This window comes from Chelonia mydas, chromosome 3, assembly GCF_015237465.2.
Source record: "Chelonia mydas isolate rCheMyd1 chromosome 3, rCheMyd1.pri.v2, whole genome shotgun sequence".
In the NCBI taxonomy this organism is placed as follows: Eukaryota; Metazoa; Chordata; order Testudines; family Cheloniidae; genus Chelonia; species Chelonia mydas.
The window spans coordinates 114,424,631-114,452,126 of NC_057851.1; the positions used below are offsets into that span (position 1 = coordinate 114,424,631).

Genomic DNA, 27,496 nt, shown 5'->3' on the forward strand with positions numbered 1-27,496 from the left:
GTGCCAGCAGGGAGCACAAGTTTAGAGCTGCCCTGCAGCTGCTCTAATCTCTGCCAGGGTATCAGACTGGCCCGCTGCGGCCTATGATTATAGCAAAGTAAAATATGGACTCTCCTCAGTCCCTGCACCAAAGTTTGACAGATTAGTTTGAGACCTCTTCATCAGCACTCAGTTCATCTGCTTTGATTTCTTACAGTTGCAGAGGCACAGAATGACAGCAGCAAAGCAGTGACGGTGATCCTGCTCACATGCAGGCAGGCTCTGCTTGTGCTGACCAATGAAGAAAGGTTGAAAGAACTGGGCATGTTTAGTCTAGAAAGGAGAAGGCCGAGGGTAGACATGATAACAGTCTTGAGGTATGGAAAAGGTTTTTATAAAGAGGCCAGTGATCAATTGTTCTCCATGTCCACTGAAGGCAGAACAAGTAGTAACTGACTTAGTTTCCTACAAGAGAGCTTTAGATAAGATATTGGTGGGGAGGGGGGGAGTTGAACTATAGAGATAGTTAAGCAGCAGAACAGGTTACTTAGGGAGGCTGTAGAATCCCCATCATTGGAGGTTAGACAAATACTTGGTGGGGATAGTCATAGTATACTTACACCTGCATCAGCGTGGGAGGCTGGACTAGATCAGTGGTTTTCAACCTTTTCTTCTGGTGACCCATTTGAAGAAAATTGTTAATGCCTGCAACCCAGCGTAGCTGGGGATGAGGGGTTTGGGAGGAACTCAGGCTGGGGCTGGGAATGAGGGATTCAGGAGAGGGCTCTGGGCTGGGACCAGGGATGAGGGGTTTGCGGGGCTAGGGTACATGAGGGGGTCAGGGCTCTGGGCTGGGGGTGCAGGCTCTGGGCTGGGGCTGATGGGTTTGGGGTGCAGGAAAGGGCTCCAGGTTTTGGGGAGGTTCAGGGCTGGAGCAGGGGATTGGGGCACAGGCTTACCTTGGGTGGCTCCCAGTCAGCAGCGCAGCTGGGGTGCTAAGGCACCCCAGAAGCAGCCAGCAGCAGGTCCGTCTTCTAGGAAGAGGTGCACAAGCAGCTCCACGTAGCTCTCACCCACGGGCGCCGACCCCCCCCCACCAGCTCCCATTGGCTGGCTCCTGGCCAATGGGAATGCAGAGCTGGTGTTCGGGGTGGGGACAGCGGATGGAGCCCCGTGGCCCCCCTGCCTAGGGGCCGGACCTGCTGCTGGCCACTTCCGGGGTGCAGCGCAGTGTCAGAACAGGTAGGAACTAGCCTGCCTTAGCCCGGCAGCACTGTCAATGGGACTTTTAACGGCCTGGTCAGTGGTGTGAACCAGAGCCACTGCGACCCAGTGCCTTACATTCCGCAACCCACCATGGGGTCACAACCAGCAGTTTGAAAACCTCTGGACTAGATGAACTTAGGGCCCCTTCCAGCCCTGCATTTCTACGATTTTATGATCCTATGTGAACTACATTGTGTGGGCAAAAAGGGCAAGCCTGGGGTAATCCAAGGATGAAGTAAACTCCAAACCCCAGTCTGGGTGAGTCATCTCCTAACCTTCGGGGAACAGTCGAGATCTGTCTCTCCCAACTGGATTGCCCACAAGGTTTTAGGAGTGGTATCTTTGTACAGGCGTCTCTGCAATTATGCTTGCTACAAAGGAGGGGGGTGAGAGAAGGAGAAGAAACAAATGACTAAACCGCAAGCAGCAGCGTTTGGGCTCAGCATGCTTTGCTAATGCACCACCTGATCAAAAGCACATTCCCCCCCCCGCCCCCACTCTTGCTGTGAGTGACCAGTTTTATTAATGTCTAACGATAATGTGGAATGACTGTGGGAGGAAAAATGTTTAAAATAATAAAAAGAAACCCTATAAATGAGAGAGATTGATTTTAATAAATACTGGAGAAGACTTCCCCCCCACGCCCCTCTCTTCAGAGACTAACAGGCAAGGAGTCTGCAGCATCACTCGTACCAGCAGGAGGCTGGTGATAGGTTGAGCAGCGTGGCTGACAGGACTGAAATCAAATCTCAAAGAGCAGTAATATAATGCAGAACGTCTAATATTGCAGATTATGTGCGGGAGACCAACCGCACAGGGGTAGTACAAATATCATTACACACAGGAAAAAACCCACAAACTAATCAGAATGACAGTTCTGCTAAAAATCAACAGGGATGCAGATGTCAGGTTCATGACTTATTGCATTGTGAAAGGAACTATCACTGGCAACTGGACTGTATTACACTGTATCTGTCTCTAGTGTGGCTGATGCCCAGAGGGCTATACAAGTGCTAGAATCTTCAGATCACGCCCCCACGCACACCCAAGAGAGAATGACCGTGCTCAGTACAGCATGGTCTCTTCATGGTACTGTATTCTGTGCGCCTTGTAGTTTCTTCTGAGCACATACCCATTTAAGGGTTAATATGAGCAGCAGTGCCATTCTCAGGATAATTACTGGCTTAAGTACCAAAGTTGTAGCACCTTAAACTGAGAATCACACTGCCCAAACACTTTTGCTTATAGGATGAAAAATTTGCATTTGTGTATAAAACGTTACAAGCTGTTTCTCTGCAGCACGTTGTGTCAGTTATTTTCTCACACGAGTCTTCAAAAGCCATCCTCCCCAGACACCTCACTCTTCTGGAGGGCATTAAAACAACCCAATAAAAGGGTTCTGGAGCCTTACTAGGGAGGACTCTTACTTGAATTCTTATCAAAATTTGGCAGCAACTCCTTTATCAAGCACACTTCCTGTTTGTGAGCTAGAGGTTGAAGACTATCCCTAGTTTTGTATCTGACAGCATCTGACAGCCCTCCCAGGCTTCAAAGGATTTTTCAGCCAATTGCATGTTGCCTAGATGAGCTCCAGCATGTGCAAAACAGATTGATAAGAGGAAGAAAAAAAAATTACCAGGGGCCTGGCCTCCCCTCAATAGTAACTATTCTGAATGGATCAGAACCGGCTATAATCCAGGTATGGCTGACATTGAAATTCAGTAAAAACAACGAGGAGTCCTTGTGGCACATTAGAGACTAAAATTTATTTGGGCATAAGCTTTCGTGGGATAAAACCTACTTTGCCAGAGGCATGGAGTGGAAAATACAGTAGAGAGGTATAAATATACAGCATATGAAAAGATGGGAGTTGCCTACCAACTTAATTGAATTGGCTCGTTAGCACTGACCCCCCCCCACCCCACTTGGTAAGGCAACTCCCATCTTTTCATATGCTGTGTATTTATACCACACTACTGTATTTTCCACTCCATGCATCTGATGAAGTGGGTTTTAGCCCATGAACGCTTATGCCCCCAAAAATTTGTTAGTCTCTAAGGTGCCATAAGGACTCCTCATTGTTTTTGCTGATACAGACCAATGCAGCTACCACTTCGAAAGCTGAAATTCAGTGGCATTCTAACTGATCATGGAACTATTGTCCTGCATACATGACACAATTATATATTCTTTCATATGAACTGCAATTTTACCAATACCGCATTGGTGTAGGTGTTTACCTTTTCTGAAGTATCTAATCCAATAGGTATATTGAGTACACAGAACTGTAGATACTAAGACTTAAAATACTAGACCACTATAATGAAGAGTTCCTTGGTACACACAGATAAGTCAGGTATTTGGGCTTTCTGACCCTGAGTACCATTTCCATATACTCATAAAAAATTGATGGTGCCTCATTATCCATTCCCCTCTCCTCAGCCCACGTGCTTGCCTCTCCCACATCACAGCCGTCACTTCTGATTCTCCAGTCCTGCCCATCATCTTCATGGTCATTCTCCAGACATCTCTAGAGGGAACTCTTCCAGTCTCTGCAAGAAGGCAGATATGTTCTGTAATTCTCAGGAGCTCGTCAGGGATCATGTCTCTTCACTCTCAGTCAGGAAATCGACATGCTGCTTATTCCCACCCATGAGAGCAATTGATGAAAAGAAAGATTTCTTCTGCTCTGTATGCCTTTAAGTCCTGCCAAGCACTGCACTAGATTTCTCAGAAGCATGCTTCTTCTGTGAGACTTCAGTCACACAACCATGTAAGGGCCAACTGGCCAGTTGTTCCATAATCAGCACAATAGTTCATTCCTGGCATTTTTTTTTAAACCAAAAAGGCTTATGCATTCTATGTTTGAATTAGGAGAAAAGTTATAATGGGGAATTAGGTGTATCTAATTATCAGTATACTATAGAACTTAGCTTTTACATTGCCATTACCTTCTTTGTGTTATAAAATAGAACAATACAGAATAAGAGCTTCTTTATTAATGCCTAATAGCATGGTAATTTAAAATATTCAAGTTTCTTTAATAAGGTACTGTAGGAAATGTTACCTAATTTGACAAGATTAATTATACAATTAATTTGAGACTGCTCTCAATTAAATTAGTAAAAATTCTTAAGAATACAGGAACCTAACTGAAGTGAGATACCTATTAAAACAGGATATTAATTAGACAGATGAAATAATGCATTTTTGTTAATATAAAGGGCATTCAAGACTTGGTAAAGATGTATTATTTCATTACTTTAATAAAATAGAGCTAGTCCAGGCACAAAATTATTTAGGAGAATCACTCAGAACATAGAACTGAGTACTGACTCTCCAACAAAGTCTAACAGGGCCTGATTCTGATCTCACTTACACCAGCGTAGCTCCTGCTGCTGGTGGAATTACTCCTGTTTTTCATCTCAGTGCCAGATTACATCCGGGCCAAGAGCGTAGCAGGTGTCTTGATGCATAAGACATGCTATTCACTCATTTTTATGAAACAGGGCAGAAACAAAATTTCAGAACCACTATAGAACTTCTGTGTTCATAACAACAGACTCCCAGCTGCGATAAGCAGGGCTCTGCTACACAGTTTACTAACTGGAACAGGGGGAAAAGGATGAGAGAAAGTTATCTGGATGCCAAGAGTTCAACTAGGTATGCATGGGTGGGGTAGGGAGGAGGTCACAGGGAGCCTTCCACAGCAGAGGCATTTCAGCACAGAGAATGCAGGCGCTAGCCTTCCCGAGGGGGCAAGGCCACAGCCCCCTCTTTCCTGAACACTGGAGTGGAATGCACACTCTGCATCAAGAAGAGTGGTAGTACCACCACGGCAGGACAGGCTGCTCTAGGGCAATTCTGGCTCACGCGGTCAGAGCTCCAGAGGAATTCTGGCTACTACACCCCTGCCAATCCCCACCATACAACCACAGCCGGCCTCAAACATTTAGTCAAGATTTGTCACATGAGCAGGAAGACAAAATTCTTAAGCTTCTTGACCTCAGGATTCTTCTCATTTTTCAAGCCTGTTATTGGCACTAAATAATTCTATTTGACATACTAGTTGGTTTAAAACAGGTGAGGTCACAAAGCCCAGTATGGATGTCAGAGTTAAAAAAAGAGAAGCGATAGTGAGGAAACCCCCAAAGAGGTGACCAAACTCCTATTGCCCAATAGAGAACTAGAGCTGAGCAAATATCAAAACAATTCCATGACTATTCATTTGTTTTTAAAGGAATCCATTTCTGTCCATTTCAGTCCCTATGACCCCCCCATCACTGTACCATCTGAGTGCCTCCCCATCTTTCATGTATTAATCCTCACAACCACCCTGTGACAGAGGGCAGTGCTATTGTGCCCATTTTACTGATGAGGGACTAAGGCCCAGAAAGGCTCAGGGCTAGATTCACAATGGGACTTACAACAGTGAGATTAACACCTAACTTTAGGTGCCCTGCTTTCCAGTGGAATCCTTAGCCCTGAACTAGGTCCCTGACTCCCTCTACAATGCATGGGGAGAGTTAGCTGCCTAAAAAAGGGATACTCAAAAGCCAGCATATTGAGTGATGAGCTGCTTAAACGAGCAAATGCAAACAGGAAATGCAGAGTAAAGGGGTGGGGCCTAATGCCCAAGCAGAATTAGTCACCTAATCGAGGCAGGAGGGAGGTGGTTCCCTCCTGTTGCGATTCACAGCTGAGAGACCTCTCCTGGAGTTACGTACCTAAGCCAGAACAGCCCACCCTCCCGCTCCTACATAGTGTGGGGGTAGTTCCCCTCGCCCCTTCACACTCTATAGGCCAGTGGTTAGAGCACTCACCCCGGATGTGGGAGACCCAGCTTCACTCTACCTGATTTGGAGAAGAGACTTGGGAGCTCAAGTCTCCCACTTCTCACTCGAGTGTCCTAATCACTGGGGTGTATTCCAGGGTGGGTCTTTCTCAAGGTCTCTTGTTGAAGCTCTTCCACTTTAAATATTTTATACAAAGTCATTGGGCCAGAGAGAGAGAAAATGACTATAACCTGCTGATTAGGGCACTCATCTGGGAGACCCAGGTTCCAATCCCTGCTCCAATATTTCTTACAGAGTGGAACAGGTTCAGCGGAAGAGATCCACCCCAAAATACCCTATATCCCAGTGGTTAGGGATCTTGCCAAGGACGGAAGAGAGAGACCTGGGTTTGTGTCCCTGCTCCACCTCAGGCAAAATGAAACTGCAGGAGTGATAGCATGAGACTACTACTTCAGCTTTACACATAGGTAGAAATGTATGCACTTAGCATTCTTAGCCAATGGATTCCTAGGCACCTACATGGTTAGTTAGCAGCTGGGGGGGGCAGATTCTGAAGTTTGGCACCCACATTCCTTTGTGGTTTCAGCCCTAAGTGACTGTCACAAAGGAAATCTGTGGAGGAGCAAGATCTTGAACACAGGTCCTTTAAGTCCTATGCTAGTGTAACCCACACACTTTCTGGGTGCAGTGTTCTGTCCCATCTAGTGGCACCAAGACCACTTAAAGAAAGGGATAAAATGAGTCTGCTCTACAACCTTAGCTAACAGCCAGTTGGCTTTTAGCTCATGTGGTAGAAGCTCATGCACTAAGCTCCAGAGGTCCCAGGGTTTGTCAGAGTTACACTAGCACTCCATCCACTGGATCATCTTTCCTCTCCCTTTAGCCCACTTCACATTTCCTTGGTGTGCACATTCTAAAAAAAAAAAAATCATTCACACAGTTATTAGGAAAAACTGACAAAGTGTTTTTTGAAGTAGCACATGTAATCATGAAAACCTGATCATAAGTTTCCACACCAACTATCTGTGGAATGTTTCAGTGCAGGCCCATCCCACCAGGGAACAAAAACACTACCATATGGCTAATATGACCAATCACAGTTAAGAAACCAGCTCAACATTTCAAACAATTTGCAAGCAAAATAAAGTGCCAGCAAGATATTCTTCAAATAAGTTAACACAGCAAATACAGACAGACAACAATGTTCAGAGAGTAGAAACTCTAAATTCATAAAATAATTTAGACATGAATTCATGACTTAGTTTTATTTAGACATCATGAGTTTGAAGTTTAAATGCAACTCAGGTGATATTGATTTGTACCTGAGGGCAGACCAGTACCTATGTGCCAATTATCTAATATGACTCAGATAAAAACAAGAGTGTAAGGATGTTGCAGATCATTTCCTTAAGTTAATGTTTATGAACTAGAAAGACGTTAGTTTAGCTACGTGTACTAGACTTAAATCACACTGCAGAATTTAAAGAAGTTTCAAACCCTAGGATTAAGCAGCTCTCAAGTTCCAAGGTGCCATGTCTACTTACAACTTTCACTTGCAGCTGTGTGGACATAATGTGCCTTCTCTGAAGCACTTTTTTGAATTAGCAGAAACATCCAGAGTTTTATGATCTTAAAATGAAGCCTACCAATACAGCTGTCCAAATTAAATCATTTTGATGCCTGAGAGATGTAAAGGAAAGGAAAGGAAAGGAAAGGAACCAGTAGTTTTGAAGAAACTGATATGGGGTGAGGGGAGAGGCTATGGAAGGATAAAATGAACTGAGGGGGTGTGTGTTGGGGGGGTAATAATCTGTGTGATTTGAACACTTCAAACAATGAGTTTTCATTTTCAAAAGAAAGGTGAAATGTGTTCGGTTACTAACTAACTAAGCAATTACTGCTACGTTGTTATTCAATAGATACTCTATCCTTACAGTCTCAGCCTTTTTAATATGATGTATTAGTGAGTACAGCAAAGATGAGAGGGGCAAGCATTTGTTTATACAACATGTTAGCAATTCCCATTCCTGTTAGGTCTGCAGGTGCAACTGTTAGTTGCACACAGAATTTGCAGACCAGCCCCATATTCTTAATTAGCAGTCAGCAAACTATCACTTTGCTCCGACTGAAGGAAACCTTGAGTCTCTAGTAGTGACTGAGTACAGGATGGGAAACTACCTTTTCAGACCAAGTATTCTGCTGTATCAGAATAAAGGGCAGAATAAATAGGCCCTGTCAAGGCTGACAGGTTCAACATTCCATCTACAAAGTATAATACCCAGATTTCCCCCTCTCCTCACACCTCAAACCAGCCTTCCAAAACCACAAGCATCGACCCTCCAGTCCTGCTCCAGGCCAGTCTTCTCCCCACATTGAAAAAGTCACATGCTAACAAGGACCACCTTCACCACAAACCCAGGACTTTGGGTTTCTCCATATGCATGAGCCAAGTACTCTGTTCTTGTGAGCAGCAAGTGGATTGGTGTATATTTTAATCCCTGTCTGCTTTGAAAGAGCAAAGCAGAAAAGAAAGTTTGACTCTCTGCATGATGACACATGCACCAAAAGGTTTATTTTAATATTACCAATGTTGACGAAGTCCTTTTCATTCCTCTTGTAATCTTTGTTCCTCCAACAATGCAGATTACTCCCTCTTCCATTTGGGTAATTACCGTCACACACAATGGGAGAGTTGGGCCCAAACCAAAACCTCAGATCCAAGCAGCCTCAGACTTTGCAGCTGGGCCCCAGCTTCATCATAGGTCCAAACAGCTCTGACTTTGGGAAAATTTGGATCAAGATCTCCACTTTGTAGCTCAGGCCAGTCTAATGTCACTGTTTATCAGTTCCAAATGATTAAACATGGGGGGAAAAAAAAGTGTGTCCAGCAACTAAAGTGCACCAAATCTCCCCAACCACAGTATGCATACTTAATTCATTTAGTGCACAATTTTACACAGGCAAAAAATCCTGCTGCGAGTGGATTTCTGAATTTACTGTATCATTGTGTTTTTCAAACAGAAGCATTGCCTGCAGAGAGCAGCTCAACTGGGAATGACAATACATTGCCAGCCAATCAGTACAGCAGAGTGCCGTGATGTAATTTGGAAGCAATATGGAAACAGGGCTTCTGGGAAAGACATTCAAGAGAGCTGCACTCATTAGTTCAAGAGGCAAAGCACCAATCAATGGGCATCTACACACCAGTGTTCTGTCCATAGTTTCTCTTTTAATGAGGCTCTCTGATCAAGGCTATCAAGTCGGACAGTCACAAGCACTGAACCCTTTTATCAGACCCTCTTGATCATTATGAATTATTTTCTATTATACAGTATGCTAATTCTTAGGCTAGAAAATAATAAAATGCACTCAATTGATTAAGCTGTTTGTAGGAGTCTAACATTATGGCCTCATCATATGAAGTATCCATGAACACTGAATTATTTTAGATAGTTAAAGCAATAAGAAATTTTATTCAAATTTGTTAAGCTTGCTGCATTATTTAGCCAGCACAATTGAGAACTACAGAAACAAAGAGCCCCCCCTGAGTTGAATTCTGAAGCAAAGCAATTGTAAGGAATGAGATTCTGACATTTCCAAGTAGGCTAGAATAAGGGGTGACTGACTGGCTTCAGGGTGGGGGGAGTATACATTAAGTAGAGCTGTCCAAGTTTATCTAAAAGCAGAATGCAGTGGTACCTGGTCTGGATCCAGAAAGGGAAATTCTCACACACCAATCAGGGCGGGAGCCACAAGGGGGCTTAGGCATTCCAACACAGAGCATCACAGTGCCAAACTTTAAAGGGGGGAGAAGAAAAAAAAAAGAGTCAGGAACAATGCTGCAATTCACAAAGTCAAGTTAGGTGCCCTAAACAACAAATGGGGAGAGAGAAGTGCCTAAGAACTTGATCCACAAAAGCCAGCACCTTCGGCAGGCAGCTGTGCAAACGAACCAATGGGAGACACTGAGGAGAGGGATGTGTGCTAAGCATCCTCTTCAGTTTTTCCACATGCTCCCCTCCCCCCCCGCCCCCCACCCCAGCCCCACATCTCAGCAGATAGATGGACATGCGTCCACTAAACTGCGGCAAGGGGTTGGAGGGTAACAAAGAAATTGGGAATAGCCTCTGATAAGGTCCTCTTTTTGTTAAAAGTACAGTTACTACAGCACCAGGGCAGTGGTCAGGCCCACACAGAGAATTCTTGCCTCAAAGAGCTTTGTCAGTCACTTTTACATCTGGTCACGGAAAACAACTGTGCCATGTGCTGTTGTACAGTACAAACTGTACCTGTTGTCATGGTAGTTAAGTCTTTACATTATTGAAAAAATCAAACAGCAAGTGACCTAGTATTTCTATATTTTGACCACAGAAAGAACGTGGGGAGGGGGAGAGAGAGAAACAGACATATTATAAATTGCCCCAGAGAAGCAGTTTGGTTATGTAGTAACAGTAAGTATCACTTCTCTGATTTGTCTTGGAATCTGAACAGTTTTGGGTTGGCTTGTAACATGTAACACTAAGTGAGATGTGTAAGTATCACTTAGAATATTCCTTGTTGCTTTCCAGGTATGAGTCATGTCACTCAATGCAATCATTGGTAATGATATAAGAGCATTTTAGAGCATGACTTTTATTATGCAGGTCATGAAATTTTCTATAGTGTACAGCCTGCCTTTGACCTTGCCTTGTCTTCTCTAGCCTCTTAAGCAACTAGCTCACTCATGGCCGATGCCCTCCAGGAACTTGCTAATTACCAGAATGTTAGAGTGGCCCCTCTGTTCTGGGTCGGGGAGTCTCTGGCTGTTGGGAAGTGAAGTAAATAGGATTTATTCTCTCAAGAGAGCCAACTTTACCCCCACCAAAACCAGGAATGCCCTCTTTTCCTCTGAGCAACTCTTCTGCTGTAAAGTACCTGGGCCTGCTGTGGGTCCTTGCACACCCTCAGAACTAGATTAATTCTTAATACTCTGAGGGTTAACATCTTTTCAGATCAAGGGTATTTACAATCTTTTAGCACTCCATAAATTCTGCTGTACATTGAGGTAGCAAATATAATTTCATTATCAATAAGTTCATATAATGAGACAATATCCCAGGTATTCTACTGGGAAATGAGAACGCACATTTCCTTGATAGCAATTTTGTGCATATTGGTCTCACAGTTTAAACCAATTTCTTCCCAGGATGTTTTTTAAGAGACAAATACACTAATGAAACAATTGTTCCAGTCTGTGGCAAAATTTACACCTGTTTTAAGGCCTTTCCAAAAGACTTTGGAGTGATAATACTTTGTTTCAACATTCATACTGCAGCATTAAGAGCACACAAGACCCATATTCTGCATGTTCTACTCAAAACCAACATGCAGATCTCAACATACACAGATTTCAGAGACGAAGACTTAGGCCATACGTCACTTGAAGTTGTCTGGATAAAGCAGTTAAGCTTATTCTTAACATTTACCCATTAATTTCAACAGGATGTACACATGCCCTTATGTGCTTTGGGGAACAGGGTTATAAATTCTTTTGGACGAGATCATCAGTTCGAGTCAAGTTCTAGTTCACACAGCCAAGGAGGAGAAAGGAAAGAAAATGGCTTCAAAATCCCAGAACACCTCCATGATCCTAGATCTGTCGGAGATTAACTGGTTCCTGCCTAATTTAGAATAGTCTCAGTTAAATTCTATGCTGTGGCTGGAGTGCCCCATCTTTGAGTAACTCCCAGCTGTACCAGGCACATTGGCTCCCCCCCCCACCCCCAATAAAACCACCTGTGCCTGAGACTGGAGATGGGGGAATGGCATAGGAGTTGCCAGTCTGGTGGCTCTATGCCACCTAAGCATTTCTCCTACACATGGAAAAGCCTCCATAAAATCAATACCACCTGCTTTAAGGCTGTTTTGCACTGCCAGAGTGGCACAACCCAGCCCTAATAGGGCTGTGGGGGTGGCCACACAATTCTCCCCTGACTAAATCAAAGGCACCATTACCGAACCACGGAGTGGTCTCCACAATCCTTGCTTTCCTGTAAGACTCTGGCACCATGATAAAAGCAGCAACATATTGAATTCCTTGGGGCGTTCTAATTGTCCTGCTGCCAAAAGTCTGCCCAATTTTTTTTTGTAACCATTACAAACCTAAACAAGTACTTTTTATTAAATTTCTTACTCAGTACTATGCAGCCCTCTCCTCCCCCAACCCTCTTTCACATATACCAGCACAGCCTCTGACCCAGGAGGTGATCTGCCCAAATTGATATTGCCTAAAACAGCATTAACTGAGAAACTTCCACACTGTAAGACAGGGGTTCTTAGACTTTTGTACTGGTGACCCCTTTCACACAGCAAGCCTCTGAGTGCAACCCCTGTTATACATTAAACACACTTTTTAATATATTTAACACCATTATAAATGCTGGAGGCAAAGCAGGGTTTGGGGTGGAGGCTGACGGCTCGTGACCCCCCGAGGGGTCCCAACCCCCAGTTTGAGAACCTCTGCAGTAAGAGATTCATTCTGGGATATTTATACCACCTGCAGCTGTGGGAAAGAACGTCCTTTACTTATACCGCAGCAGCACACAGCTCTATTATATTTTGATTGGGGTTGCATTTGCTTTTAACTGAGTTGCAATTGCCCAGTTAAAAGTGCAGATGTGCAGACTATAGGGGTTTCTGGGGCTCAAATGTGCTTTCAAATACACTGCTGAAATCAGCAATGAGACTACAACCCACCTACCCCTCTCCCAGAGTTGTTATAAACAGATCTAGAGAACCTCACTAAAGTTGTAAAAAGAAAAGGAGGACTTGTGGCACCTTAGAGACTAACCAATTTATTTGAGCATAAGCTTTCGTGAGCTACAGCTCACTTCATCGGATGCATTCAGTGGAAAATACAGTGAGGAGGTTTTTATACACACAGACCATGAAAAAATGGGTGTTTATCACTTCAAAAGGTTTTCTCTTCCCCCACCCCACTCTCCTGCTAGTAATAGCTTATCTTAAGTGATCACTCTCCTTACAATGTGTATGATAATCAAGGTGGGCCATTTCCAGCGGTTAACAAGAACATCTGAGGAACGGGGGTGGGGGGGGGGGAAATAAACAAGGGGAAATAGGTTACTTTGTATAATGACTCAGCCACTCCCAGTCTCTATTCAAGCCTAAGTTAATTGTATCCAATTTGCAAATTAATTCCAATTCAGCAGTCTCTCCTTGGAGTCTGTTCATGAAGCATTTTTGTTGAAGAATAGTCACTTTCAGGTCAGAAATCGAGTGACCAGAGAGATTGAAGTGTTCTCCAACTGGTTTATGAATGTTATAATTCTTGACATCTGATTTGTGTCCATTTATTCTTTTACGTAGAGACTGTCCAGTTTGACCATGGCAGGGGGCATTGCTGGCACATATCACATTGGTAGATGTGCAGGTGAACGAGCCTCTGATAGTGTGGCTGATGTGATTAGGCCCTGTGATGGTGTCCCCTGAATAGATATGTGGACACAGTTGGCAATGGGCTTTGTTGCAAGGATAGGTTCCTGGGTTAGTGGTTCTGTTGTGTGGTGTGTGGTTGCTGGTGAGTATTTGCTTCAGGTTGGGTGGTGTCTGTAGGCAAGGACTGGCCTGTCTCCCAAGATTTGTGAGAGTGATGGGTTGTCCTTCAGGATAGGTTGTAGATCCTTGATAATGCGTTGGAGAGGTTTTAGTTGGGGGCTGAAGGTGACGGCTAGTGGCGTTCTGTTATTTTCTTTGTTGGGCCTATCCTGTAGTAGGTGACTTCTGGGTACTCTTCTGGCTCTGTCAATCTGTTTCTTCACTTCAGAAGGTAGGTATTGTAGTTGTAAGAATGCTTGATAGAGATCTTGTAGGTGTTTGTCTCTGTCTGAGGGATTGGAGCAAATGCGGTTGTATCGCAGAGCTTGGCTGTAGACAATGGATCGTGTGGTGTGGTCTGGGTGAAAGTTGGAGGCATGTAGGTAGGAATAGCGGTCAGTAGGTTTCCGGTATAGGGTGGTGTTTATGCGACCGTCACTTATTAGCACTGTAGTGTCCAGGAAGTGGATCTCTTGTGAGGACTGGTCCAGGTTGAGGTTGATGGTAGGATGTATGAACCTATGAGCCCAAGGCAGCTCCCACGGCAGTACTATCAGAACTCAGATTGGGTTGTTAGCTACTCTTTCCTTATATTTGGGCTGACAAGAGGTGGAGCTAAAATAAAGTTCCACCTACAGTCCGAGTCCACCCCTTATAGAGACTGGGCTATAAAGAGGGTGATGGGAAGTTGTAAAAGGCTGGTAGGTAATTTCAGTTATAAAGGTGAGAAATGCCTAGAGTTCACTAGACTTGGGAGCCTAAGACTATCTATAGGAAACAATTATATAAAGAAATAGCTTGAGTGTCGTTTTTGTTTATTATTTTAACCGCTACAACTCTGGGGGCAATTCTACAGAGAAGAATCTTTCCCAAGAAATGCATTTTGACCATTTCTTTCCCCCTAATCCAGAGTATCACTACTGGGGTGTGTGCATGCACCTTAAAATGTTATATCTTACTATAAGGAGTAAAGTCCCCAACTTAGTAAAACAAGCTCACTCTTTGCAATATTGTCTGAGCAGTAGAGATGGCTGGTCCCAGATATGTATAGCTTTACTTGGAAATTCACATCTAAAGCAGGTTTGATTTCCTTTCCCGGCCCAAAAAATATAAACTGCAATGTAAGAATCAATCCAGCACACTCCCTATCACAGAGCTGGCGGCTGATCAATCCTCTCATTGGAGAAATGCCAATCTCCATGCACAATTTGGCCAGCCAAAAGTCCACTTCTCAGACACTAACATACCATATGACCATTGTAATTTTTATTGACTTACTGAGTCCTATCGGTGTGTTTGACACTGCTCTAAACAGAGAGGGCATAATCCCTTCCCTACAGAGTTTCTATAGTTTCAGGGACCTCCTTTCGTAGGCCAGGAGGGAATCTTCTGTATAGTTCATTATGTTTGGATCTTCTTGGTGCCTTCTGGATTTATCCTTGTGACAGAAAGTTAGAACATTTTGCAGGATGAGATGATCCAGAAATTCTATAGAATATGTAGCTCAAAAGCTTGCCATGCAGATACATTCCTTTCATCCAAGGAATTGGAGATGTGAAAAGCCTTGAGCCTTAACATAACATAAGAAGAGGACATGCCACTACATTTTGCAAACAAATGAGTTTGGTTAACAAAATACTGGGTCTCAGACCAGTGTGATTTTTCCAGCAAGGAGAATTCCACGTTTGGTAAAATAAATTAAATATTTTTGTGGGAGGTTGATTTTAAAAGAGATAATGGTAGCTGTTTAGAGCTGCTCTGAGGTTCAATGTGTTAGGGAGAGTCCCTGGGGGAAGAGGGCAGCAACTGATTTGTGGGCAGAGTACAGGTGAGATAGTCAAAGCTGCACAATAAATGTATCACATAACTCCACAGTAAAGCATAATAAATTTCCACCCTCTATGTGGAGAGATTTAAACATAGCTATCTAAGGAGATACACAGAAATATAGTACTAGTTAGATAGGAAGGCTTTATAGCATTTTAAAAAGCCTCCTATTTGGGAAGTTCATAATAATAGCTTGTTTAAATGCAAACTTTAAGGTTAAAAAGGAATATTTGTCATCATAGCTTTCGCTGCTACCAGCCACCGCTGTTATTTTGTTGGTGAACATTCTATTACCATGAATAAAGGGAGGAACAGGGAGCAGTTATGGATCAAGATACTGAAGACAGATCAAATTCAGTGTAATTTGTCAGTCAGATGTTAGAGAGATGTTGAAGACATCCCTCAAGCATGTGATTTCTTGACTCTAGTTTTGAATTCCTGCAGCTGAGGAGATTAGCACAGTTTTCTTGAGCTGCAGGAGCATTATTATACAGAGGCATGACCGATAGTCACAGGTTGTGATAAAGTTTTAGTTAACTCAATAAGATGAGCAAAGCAGAAAGGGGACCCTCTTTATAATAGATTTTCTCTTACAAGTGAAATTTCTAATGGGTGTCAAATACCAAATGAAATATTATCTAAAATGGTGAGGTGCTGGAGACTATTTTTCCAAGTAACCAAATCACCTTATCCTTGTGGATTTTATTTTCTTTCCCCCTCCCACCATTTTTCCTGTTTCCTTCTCCCTGACCCAGGCAGAATGATGCAGACAGCACCTTCCTCTGCCAGTCTGCATTAAGGAGGGGGATTCACCCCTGAGGGAAGGCAGGCAGAGTTTCTATTGCAGCCCTTACTGGGAGTCCCCCTGGGGGATGGGAGCTTTGGTTTAAGCCACTGTTCCATTTGAGTCTTTGTGGCAGAAATTGCTGGATGTGAACACTGGCTGCCTTAGCCATGTACATTCACGGAAACATTTTGTGCTGCAGTGGCTGGCTAAGAGCAAAGGAGAGGTCACCATGACCGTTAGCTGTCATCAGGTGTATTTTCTGCCACAAGGGACAACTTTGTGCTTTTACAGACCCTGGTTCATTTTAGAGAAAGGAAAGTGAATATAGACAGGTTAACACCAAAGAAAGAGTCACTGTCAGAGGTGGGATTTGAATTGTGTAACTCCTGGCTACCCATCTCAGGCTTATTCCACTCCACCTTGACACCTCTTTTCATACCCAGGTGTAATGGGGTGCTCACCTCTTGAGCAGCTCCCAATGGCTGAGTGTAGTCTTTTTCTCACCTCAGCACCCTGTGCAGGCTTCCGGCCAACCTTGGTGAATCTTCAGTGGCTTGACCCTCAAGCCAAGTCACAGAGTCTGAATGAAACCCTTCTGGGATTTTAAGGAGTCCAATAACTATATCTATTTGCACTCAGTAGGATCTTCAGCTCCAGCTCCGATTCCTTGAAATTCAGCCCTTTGTTCAGGCTGCCAAATAAGGCCTGTCCCTTTCTTGGGGTTTACATCACTTTACCTCTGGCTGGTAGTAAAATCCACTATTCCAGGTTCCAACCTAGGGACCCTACGCACAGCAGCCACATACTGCTTGATTCAATCTTTCACTGTTAGTTCCCTAGGCTTCTTCATACCAGGCCCTTTTATCTCCAACCCGACCCCAGGGCCAACATCCTTAGGGCCTTCTCCATATGCAATCTCAGTGCAAGTTCAGCCCACCATAAACTCCAGCTAATTGTTAAGTTCCTTTAGCTAGAGAGAGGACCCCACACCCTTCTTCTGCTTCCAGCTAGGAACTGACCTAGGAAGCCCCTGCATCTTCTGGGCCCTGATTGGCTACATCTGAGAGGCCTCTAGGCCAGCTTGGAGGACCCACTTTTGCTTCTCGTTTCCTGGCTTTCCAGCAGAGGGTGTAGTAGGACCATGAGGCCTCCTGGAGCTGCAAAGATCAGGTACACCCTGTCACAGTAATTTTTCCTGCTTATTCATGATTTGGAGAGTGGTACGTTAGGCAGTCAATAGCAATTATTCTTGGTGAAAAGAACACACAATACAAATTAGAGTAATATAGATTTCCACCATTAACGTTTAGTTACCCCATTAGATTTACACTGAGTACATAAAATTTAATAAATTGCTTTCACTAAAACCCATTAACTGACACTTAGAAATAGTGTTTTAATCCAAAGGAGTGCAGCATAACATTACTGCAGCTAATAGGCATGTTGTAGCAGAGAAAACTCCACTTCTAAAACAAAGCGTAGCCATGGTGGCGTGTGTTTCTATAGTCTGAAGATGGGGGAACTGGATCTGCAGGAGGTATAAATTGGCATAGCTCACCAATATAGCGCCACAGACATCCACTGAGCTACACCAATTTATACCAGCTGAGGACCTGACCCCAGAACGTAATACTGTGTTTCCTGACCCTTGGGAAACTGGCCCATTCCCTGGTGAAGCTAACCTGGACTGGAGAATGGCTAACTAACAGGTTTGGGGTCAGGCTATTAAGAATTACTGTGCCCGGGACATGGAAGGATCTGTAGCAATGGGGAGGAAGACTTTGGTCCAGACTTGTGCTCCAGCCTGCCTCTCGCCTCCCGTGAATCCCTCTATCTCCTTCAGCTGGTCCTCTCAGGTTATGTCTACACTGCAGTCAGAGGTACCCACCCTATCTTTGATCTAGTTAGCTTGAACAACAATAGCAGTGAAGCCGTGGCAGCGCAGAGGGCAGCGGACTGGGCTGTACAGTCCCACTTGGGCATGCTGCCATACTCCCATTTCTTCGCTATACTTGTTTTCTGAGCTAGCAAATTCAAAGCTGGTTTAGGTTTGTCTACACATGTTGCAGTCAGAGCTACCATAGAATATCAGGGTTGGAAGGGACCTCAGGAGGTCATCTAGTCCAACCCCCTGCTCAAAGTAGGACCAATCCCCAACTAAATCATCCCAGCCAATGCTTTGTCAAGCCTGACCTTAAAAATATCTAAGGAAGGAGATTCCACCACCTCCCTAGGTAACGCATTCCAGTGTTTCACCACCCTCCTAGTGAAAAAGTTTTTCCTAATATCCAACCTAAACCTCTTCCACTGCAACTTGAGACCATTACTCCTTGTTCTGTCATCAGCTACCACTGAGAACAGTCTAGCTTTGAGTGCAGTCAAGGCATACTCTTAATGAGAGCAGTGCCTTTTGGTTGCCAGGTTCTCGCTCAGTAAGCAGCAGAGGGGTTGACAATATATGCCTGCTAGGGAGGCCAACTGGTGGGGTGGATACTTCCTGAAATGGAACCCAAAGCAGCTCTCTGATGAAGAATAGGCCAGTGTCAGAGAACATGTAGGTGGAGAGGGAGAACGTATGGGGAGCTATTCAACTGACCAAGTGAGAGATAGGAAAGGCCTTGAAAGTGGGGGAGGGGTCATTTTAACAGGACAGAACTGTGCTAGGACACAGTACATCTCATGTGAAGGGAGGGGTTAGAGGCCTGAGGTGCCCATGGCATGTTCTGATTATATAACCCAGAACTCAACAAACCTCTTATCTGGTTGATGTGTCTTTTCCAGGTAAGATCTCCCTAGCCATTTCATGTCCCTTTTTGAAGAAAGAAGTATGAATCAACATATTTTTTGCCAGTTATGAAGTCCTAGTGTAGATGTGGGTTTCTCAGCTTTTACACAGACCACCTTGTTTTCTTGCACTGTAGTGTTGGGGGAAACTCAAGGGTACCCTAGTCAAAATTCTGCAGCAAAACTGAGCAAATGGAGCAAAACTGAGGCACCTGGCACCGGCACCAGTCACTGTCAGAAGACAGGATACTGGGCTAGATGGACCACTGGTCTGACCCAGAATGGCTGTTCTTATTTACAGTAAATGTATATTATTTGTGTTGGCCCTTTCATAGGTGAAAACTTTGATACTAGCAAATTCACAATCAAAATGGCCAGAAATTACCTGTCTGTCCCCAGTTAATGATGGTAATACCATTAACATTTGCCACTTCATTTTTGACTCATGGAGCATCCTAAGAATGAATAGCTGATGATGATTAGCCCTGGTTTACAGGATAAGGGTGCAAGAATTTTTTGCAGGTTAATAATATCCCATGTTTTTGAATGGGAAAGTTTAGCATTGTGTTAGGATTTTTAAAACTGCCATAAAAGCTTTCAAGGTAGACATTTATCTTTAAATCAGAAAATAGCTTCTTTCTTCTTAACCACCACCCCATAATTCTACAAGATGGAGTGTGCTGTTTATGTTTATTTAACAAACAGAAGCTATGGTGTAAGACCTGATATTGGTATTTGTATTAAAAATATAAAACAAACCAATCCAAACCTCTTGGGAAGAGAAATGTTTGGACACTGTTTTAACAAAGAAATCCCACACAAAATGTTGTGCTAAATTTTGTGCACCAGCACAGCATGTGCTTTCAGAAAGGAAGAGGAGAGACTAGGGAATCAATAGATTAATTTTCCTATTTAAACAAAACTATTTTCTCAACAATAGCTAGAGAAGGAGGGGTAATGCCCTATAATAATTTATGAATACTATATGCTGGCCTTGTTAGTGGGTTTTTACTGCATGACTATATTGGGTTAAAAAATCAACGGAGCTGTTGGTAAAACAAGCAGTAAGAGGAAACACTGGGTCAAGAGAAGCCACCCCAGTAGGTAGTTATAGGACAATGGCAGAGTCATTGGGTCTGAGGAAACTGGCTCAAACCTCTTACAGCATCTATAAAATTCTCTTGGAACAAACAGGGCCAAAGCTTGGGAAATGCAAAGAAATGCTGGCTGGATAAAATGGACTGTCACTTTCCACGTGGGTGGTAGTTGTTGGGAGTTGTCATCAGGGGATGAGAAGTGCCTACAGGTACGATACAGATGTGTATAGACTCAGTTGTTTTAAAATCCTTTTTCTTGACACGCTTTGTTCCTACTGTTAAAATTAAAAGAATATTTTGGTTTGAAGAAAGCGGTCTGGTCACTTTATTCACCACTGGTCACAGACTCACCAAGGGAAAAGCTGCAGGTGCCAAATCCAATTGAATCTTTTGGATAAGAACAGCTGATAGACTGGGCTTGGGCTACAGTATCCTGGGGAAGAACTGCATTTCCAGGATAGGTAAGGGCACAAGGGCTGACGTCTGAGGGGTGTAGAGCCCAAAAAGGGGACAGAGGTATAGCTGGCCCTTCACTTGTGACAGGAGGCAACACCACTGCTCTAACAAATTGATGCTGGAAACGTCTTCGTTTTGTTCCTGGAAAAATGTGTAACACCAACACTCCTGAGCTAAAAGACGCTTCTCTCTTAGGGTTTGTCTGCACTACCACCAAAGACGCAAGCAGTTGTTCTGAGCAACTATGTTATTTGATGATTTACCTTTGTGGATTGAACCTGGAGTGACTAACACTCTGAATTGCAATAGCACCAATGATGCTGCTATAACACTGCATTATGGAGGTACTGGCAAAACTCCTGTGGACTTCTTTGGGGCCATGATTCCATCCACAGTCTATAAGTAGTATGCAAACAATAGAGGAGAAGGTCAAATATTGTGGCAGAGCTCGGACCTTGTCCCTGTGGGTCCCGTGCTTCCAGGTGGTTTATGCTAGCTTCATAGACTCACTGTGATCCTCCACATAGCCCTTCACTCTCTGGGGCCAGGGTACAGTTTACTGAGCCCTTTTCATCATAAGCCAGCAAAGAGGTTGGTGAGAGAACTCTCACAGTCTCTCTTGTCCCTACAGGCTTATTCCAGAACAGTTTAGCCTCCTGTCCTGACAGCGGCCGGTCTTCCCCTCCCAGGAAGTGTTTCTGTAGTGGCAGGTTGGGGGAAGTGACGGGACCCAGGCCTGACCTCTACTCCAGGTTCCGGCCCAGGGACCCTAATGGCAGCAGACCTTTCACTGCCAGAGTTGCTACATTTCCCTGGGCCACTTCCCCACAGCTCCCCTACTTCTCTCTCTTAACACCTTCTTCACCCTCACCTTAAGGCTCCCTTTCCAGTAGCTTGAGAGCATCTTCATTACCCAGCCCTTCAGCCACACTTGCTCTCCTCAGCCTGACTGGAGTGAGCCCTTTTATAATATCAGAGGGGCCTTAATTAGAGTCAGGTGTTCACATTAGCTTAACAGCCTCACCTGACTCTTTGCAGGCTAATTGGAGTCATGTGTCCACCCTAGCCTGGAGCAGCCCCTGCTCTGGTCAGTCAGGGAACAGAAAACTGCTTATCCAGCAGCCAGTATATCTGCCTTCTGCTACTCTGCTGTAGTCCCGCGGCCCGCCGGGGATATCAGTTGGCGGCTCCTCCACGGGGCCGTGAGCACGGGTGTGTACTTGGCGCGGTTTACCCCAATCCCGGACACCTGCCCCTTTTGCGGCGTGAGGGAAACCCTGGTGCACGTCTATCTGGAGTGCGCCAGGTTGCAGCCCCTATTCCGGCTCCTCACCGATATTTTATTAAAGTTTTGGTTGCACTTTTCTCCTCACCTTCTTATCTACGCACTCCCTGTCCGTGGCCCCACTAAGTCGCGGGACCTCCTGGTCAACCTCCTCCTGGCCCTGGCTAAAGTGGCCATCTATAAAACCAGGGTGAGGAGGTTGGCCGATGGAGTCTCCTGCGACTGCGGGGCCTATTTCCGATCCTCCGTCCGTTCACGCCTCCAGGCAGAGTTCCTCTGGGCGGCGTCCACCGACTCCCTTGAGGCCTTTGAGGAGCAGTGGGCGCTGTCTGGGGTTCTCTGCTCGGTGTCCCCGTCCGGTTCCCTTCTTTTGACCCTTTGACCGCACTCCCATCCCTGGTTTTCATTAGTTGTCCCCCGTAATTTTTTGGCCTCCAGGTCCTGTGGATCTCCCCCTTAGGCTGGCGGGGGATCCTTTAGCGGTGGGCGAGCTTTGCCTGCCCACTTCCTGGATCCCAATAGGGCTACTCTGCTGTACCCAGCTGGCCTGGGTCTATCACAATATATATACACATGTAAGGGCATATACTGAGTGGCCTTTGCATGGGTGTACAGGGACAGAAGGGTGAGCAAGAAGTGCCTTTCTTGTGTGGCTGTGCAACAGTCTCTCACCACAGCAGTCCCTGCACTGACTAAGCTCTGGAGATCATAGGGACTGCTCACTCCTGCTTCCTCTTGTAAGCAGGATGCCAAAAAAAAACCCCAAAAACGCAAGTAGCAGGATGTGGCCTGTGGGCCGTAGTTTGCCCACCTCTGGGCTAGGCCATGGAAGATCTAACGGAAGATAGGTCATTTCTGGGCCAAAGAAGTGGATGCGGGAGGGGGGAGAGAGAGAGAGAGAGAGAGAGAGACCCCTGCAATACTACACTCTAATACCAGGGGGTGCTATGGCTATCAGTGGCACTGCTTACAGCAGAGGTGAGCAAACCCTGAGCTCCTAGCCTCAGAGGCTGGATGTTCTCCCTCCCCCCGCAGCCTCAGCTTACTGCTCCACCAGCGCAATGCTCTGGGCGGCGGAGCAGCGAGCTCCTGGGCAGCGCAGCTGTGGAAGCTGGCCTGACCCGGTGCTCTGTGCTGCATAGCGGCACGGCTGTAGCACCACCAGCGCTCCACGCAGTGTGATAAGGGGGCAGGGGGGGTTGGATAGAGGGCAGGGGAGTTCCGAAGTGGTGGTCAGGGGGGCAGGGGTGTGGATAGGGGTCGGGGAAGTCAGAGGGTGGGGAACGGGGTGGTTGAATGGGGGCAGGGGTCCTGGGGTGGGGCAGTCCAGAAGGAGGGGGGGAGTTGGATGGGGCTGCAGAGGCAAGGGGTCCGGGGGTGGTCAAGGAGAAGGGGTGGTTGGATGGGGCACGGGTCCCAGGGGGGCAGTCAGGAAGGAGAGGGTGGAGTTGGATGGGGCAGCAAGGGACAGTTAGGGGTGAGGGGTCCGGGGGTGGTCAGGGGACCGAGAGCAGGGGGGATGGATGGGGTAGGGCTCCCCTGGGGGGCCATCAGGGAACGGGAGGGGTGGATGGGGCAAGAGTCCCGGGGGGGCAGGGAGTCAGATAGGGGGCAGGGGGCCAGGCCACACTTGGCTGTTTGGGGAGGCACAGCCTCCCCTAACCAGCCCTCCGTGTAATTTCAGAAACCTGATGCGGCCCTCAGGCCAAAAAGTTTATCCGCCCCTGGCCTAGCCCTCCAGCCAGCTCACACCTTTCCACTTCCATCACCTTCCAAGGTAACAAAAGTTCAACTAAAAGAATCCACCTCAATATCCCCACAGAAGATCTTTCTGACTCTTTTGGGCTACAGTGAAGATCCTGCTTTTCATCCCTACTCCCAGGGACTGCAAAATCCCTTCTTTGTGCTTTTGACTGAGCACTACTTCTTAGGTTATTTTCCACTAAAGGCTCATCTTCCTGGCAGGTTTCCCCACTGCCTCACCTCACCAGGAGTTCTGGCAGCTTCTCCCAGGAACTTCCCTTCTTCTTCTTACTACAAGCCCTGTCTCACGGCATCCTATAGTAGCCTAAACTGCTCCTTAGCATTCTTTCTACACTGCCTTTACCAAGTTTACCCCAGAGAGACAGACCCATAGCTTTCCTCTCCTGGATCAGCTCCCCACTTAGCTTGCTTTCTCTCTCTCTCTCTGGGTAGTCCTCCCTAACCTTTTCATAGTTGAGACCACTAATTGCAATTGAATCAATCTGCTCAGAATCAGCTGGAGACTGAGATTAACGGTTGTGTCACAGGCAAAACTGCATCCAACACTCTTAAAGAGTCAGCCAGCCTGTGACATATCTTCTACATAGGGTAAATGCCACAATATGTCCCATATAGATTTTAATTTCTTTAAATAGTATAAATAAAGTGTCAGATCAGACCACCTGGCCCTCAGCCTACTCACCAATAATTGGCTGATCACCTATTAGGTACCATAGCAGAGCTGAATCTTGAGGAGAGATGTGAAGAGTGGCTTTTCCGATCAGCTCAGGGATGGTTTTCAATTTCATAGCATTGTACTGAGCCTATGCTATTTTCCCTGCCATGTGAAATTTTAGTAATGGCTTACAGCTGATGTCAATGTGCTCCAAAATGAAATAATAATTGGTTCCAAATAATTTCATTTTGATTTAGTTCTCATTTTTGCAGTATTTTGGGTTGACCTGACAGAGCAGAGCATTTTGACTGCCGTGCAACCTGAGAAAGGCTGACCCCCTTGTCTTTGCCAAAGGCAGAGTGTAAAACCTGGGACCATCTGATACCAGACTAAATCAAATTAGAAATAGACAGTATTTTTAAAGCAGTGTATGTCTTTAAAGCTTTTCCAATGACCATTACTTATCGGGTTTCATTTCCCGGTCACTTATAGGTCTGAAAAAAATAGCACATTCAAGAAGGAGCGAAAGTTGTTGACAGATATTTTCCTTAAAACACACACACACACGAAACAGTTTTGTGACTATAATGACATCGTTATGCCTTCTTGTTGAGTGCTTGGAAACCCTGACAACAGAGGCAGATGCAAAACAAATTTCTACACAACTTAAAGTCAAACTGATTAGAATGTTTGTACAGCACACGGAACACGTACCTTCCAAAGTGCTAAATACTACTAGTTGCCCAAACGGTGCCCTCTCGAGTCACACAAAGAAGTTGGCCTCCATAGAATCATCTCCCTTCTGTGTAGAAGGGGAGGGTAAACTGCCCCCATGGCTCCATCCCCACCACCCTTAGGACCTCAGTGATGCCTCCCCACTGGGACTGAGAAAGGGGAGAGGATGGAAACTAGGCAGGGAGGGGGCAGATGAATATCATTCCCCCTCAGGCCTCACAGAGATTTCCCAAAAAAGAGACAACCTGGGCTGTAAGGCTGTGTTATCTCTACCACTGACACTACCGCCAGGGGTACTGGAGACATCCATGACCATGGGAGTCCCTAGTAGTGTGGCGCTAACACAGCTGTATTATTAGGGAGCTGTGAGTAGCTGAGATACCAGCAGCCAGAGATGATGTGGCTGCCTGGGATCTCCACAAGGATATCCCAGGCCTATTCTGGACCCCCCAGAGATCTACATGGATCATGGGGAATCTGCCAAGTAGACAGCATTTTGTGCTGTGAGGCAAACACTGACTGTCCCTCCCCCAACAAACAAGGTGAGAAATCTTCATGCAGGGATACCCTCCCCTGCGTCTCATCCTGTGGGGCTTTCCAATGGGAGAGGATAATCTGGGCAATTATGTGTAAATAGGGTCTGAATGAATGCTTCCCAAAGCAACCCTTAGATATTGAACCCAACCCTGGTTGCTGCTGGCTCTGCCTGGCAGAAGGGTTACATATGTATAGATAATTTTCTCTCTCTCATTAAGCACAGCTCTATCCCAGGGGTAGAAAACATTTCCAGACACCTACTCATCAGGAGAGGTGGTTCAAATCTCAAAATTTGATGCTGGGAAAGAAGGATTAAAATTTTGAAGAAAACAACTGTGAAAGTTTCATCCTATATCTTGACCAGCCCTGCAACCCAGACAACTAAAAATCTGCCAACCAGAGGCCAATACAAAAGGTGGCTGGGGACTGCACCAGAACCCAGGGTGACATCTTGGTGGCAAGCTTAGCATTTCATGACCAGTTGCTAGAAAGGAGAAAGAACCTGGTGGGAATTCTATCTCTGAACCCCATTCAGGGGCTCTTTCTTTCAAACCAGCCCCTGGTGTAGTTCCCCATCACTGCAGGAAACTGAGCTCTGTGTACTCTACAGCAAGCGGTACCTAAATTCTCTAGCAATGCCCTGCAGCATTCTACAGCATCCAGCCTGGGAGGTTGGAAATTCCAAAACAGCTTCATGTAGACAAAAAAACCCAATGTAATGACATTTTAAAAAAGTGAACAATTTCAGTGCAATAGCCACTGGTGCTATTTATATTGATATAAAATTCAATTAATGTTATACTGCCCCTATATTTTCAGTTTTCAATGTGTCCCAGATTTTTCCATTGATAACATGTATCTGCATTGTAGAAGTTGCCCAAGGGAAAGCTGGAGATTTGGGCAGCTAGGGAGGAAACAGTTGGAGCTTTTGGCATCCGAGAAGAGATAGAAAGTTTAAAATTGTTGAATAATCACACTAGCATGATGTTTCTGCTCAAACGATTTGAAGTTATCAGTGTTAATATAGTTATATATAGTTACCAGTGTCAATATATACCTTACCATCATTATGTTTCAGCATCAACAAGCCTTGAAATGACCAGGGCTGTGCATAAAACTCAGAGTAAATATTTCAGACTCACTGCAGATTGAAAATGACATACTGCATGGGTTCACTTTGCTTCATGCTTGAATGGTTTTCTTCAGAAACATAATTCTTTTTTTTTAATGAAAACTTAGGTCCCCGGGCACATTTCTGTGAGAAAATCCAGAGTTATGAAGTCCACAGGGCCCTGTACACATACGACCATTGGCCCTGATTTATATCTCCTTCACCGCTGACGTGATTAGGAGATGTCACAGTACTTGCAGGAAATCATCAGCTGGCTCAGACTTTGAATCCGGGTAACATTGATGTAATGCTGGTGGAACAGGGTAACTCTGTCAGGGTAGCAGGATAAGGAAAGAAGGGAAATCTCTTATCCAAAAACCAAGGAACAGTCTCCAGAGTGAATATTCAAAGCAATAGAAAGGCAAAAATCTCAATATTATTCTTAAGTCCTTATTTTAGGTGCTGTTTATTGAACAATCCTCTGACTAAAGAAGACTTGACCCTGAATTATAGACAGGAAATGTCTCCTCTATAGTTACACTCCTAAAGAAGTCATGACTAGCCAGCTCTCCTAATTTCCACCCCAAGTGGATACCTTTAGCCAGTCCCAGTCCTAGCCCTACTGATGGACTCTTTGATCCTCCTCTGCCAGCTCCTCCTGAGGAGACTTTGGGTTTTTCACTGACTCAGAGCTGTTTCAAGGCCTCTCATTCCCCTGGGCCTGATTACTAAGGACTCTGTCCTAACCATTCTCAGCAAGTGAGTCAAAAAATGTTATGATTTCAACAATTGTGACCAGAGATGGTAGGTATCATAGGCCAGGG

The 27,496-nt window shown here is 45.1% G+C and overlaps 1 long non-coding RNA gene across 1 annotated transcript in view; it reads right to left on the reverse strand.

Annotated features, from left to right (window-relative positions):
• The window catches only part of LOC122464826, a 76,591-nt gene extending 55,059 nt beyond the window's left edge, over positions 1-21,532 (reverse strand). The window contains exon 1 of the long non-coding RNA XR_006289218.1: positions 21,457-21,532. This is a non-coding gene — a long non-coding RNA (uncharacterized LOC122464826). The remainder of the gene's footprint in view (positions 1-21,456) is intronic.
• Positions 21,533-27,496: the final 5,964 nt, after the last annotated feature.